The sequence below is a fragment of the Odontomachus brunneus genome, unplaced genomic scaffold (assembly GCF_010583005.1).
Source record: "Odontomachus brunneus isolate Ranch 3 - 2012 unplaced genomic scaffold, Obru_v1 Obru_scaffold_015, whole genome shotgun sequence".
Lineage (NCBI taxonomy): Eukaryota > Metazoa > Arthropoda > Insecta > Hymenoptera > Formicidae > Odontomachus > Odontomachus brunneus.
Window position 1 is genome coordinate 1024340 of NW_022639465.1, and position 942 is coordinate 1025281.

General features: G+C 30.8%; 1 protein-coding gene across 2 annotated transcripts in view; it reads left to right on the forward strand.

The window, feature by feature from the left end:
• The window catches only part of LOC116841268 (probable G-protein coupled receptor Mth-like 3), a 25822-nt gene that overhangs the window by 1159 nt on the left and 23721 nt on the right, over positions 1 to 942 (forward strand). The gene's annotated exons all lie outside the window — the stretch shown is intronic.

The window sequence follows — 942 nt, forward strand, 5'->3', positions numbered from 1 at the left end:
GTCATATTTGATCTGTACGAATTTACGATTTTCGGTAATACGACTCGTGAAACGATCGAGAAAAAAAAATAATACACGACAACTGATACTTTCTCCGTCGATCTTTTTGTTCTTTTCTCGAATAAACGTGCAAAACTGTAATGTCGTGATATTATAATGCGTGTAAATATCATTCAGTGATGTTTTGAGGAAATAATTCCATTATTGGGTATTTTAACGTTGCATCCGCACAAGAAATACGTCCCCTTTTACAAACACTCCTAGCCGGATTAAATTGTTAAGTAAAGATTATCAAAATAGAGTTCTTGCAATACGTACAATAGTAGAATATAATTTTATATCAGCAGCATATCATAGGTAACGATGTTTTTCTTTTTCTTATATCTTATTTATTTTAATTATTTAATAAACCGGTTAAAATAACGGTTAGTCAAGCGTCTGCAATGTCAGCCGACATACTAGCTATTATTAGATGTCGTTACCCCAGGTAGCAGAGTGACGTCAGGAGACATCTTATAATATTCTATAAATGTTTTTAAAATGTCTATAATATTCTATAAATATTTTTAAAACGTTGCTTAATAATATTACATTTCAAACATTAAAGAAATGATGTACAAACACTTCAAAACATATTTTTTGAATGTTGTTGATAAATAAGTAAAAAACATTAAATTAACATGTTTAAAACGTTGATCCCAGGTAGCACATATTCATATATTAGGACCTTAACTTAGTTTCCGCCCAAAAAATACTGAGAAAAAGCATTTATTGTAAAAAATTTATTTAAATTATTTCAATGAAAGTATTTTCCATCACTTTCTACAACTTTTTGCCATCTTTCTGGCAACTGGGCGATACCATCTCGATAAAACGATGTTTGTTTCGAAGCAATCCATTCGTCCACCCATTCTCGCACTTCTTCAACATTTCGGAAGCGTG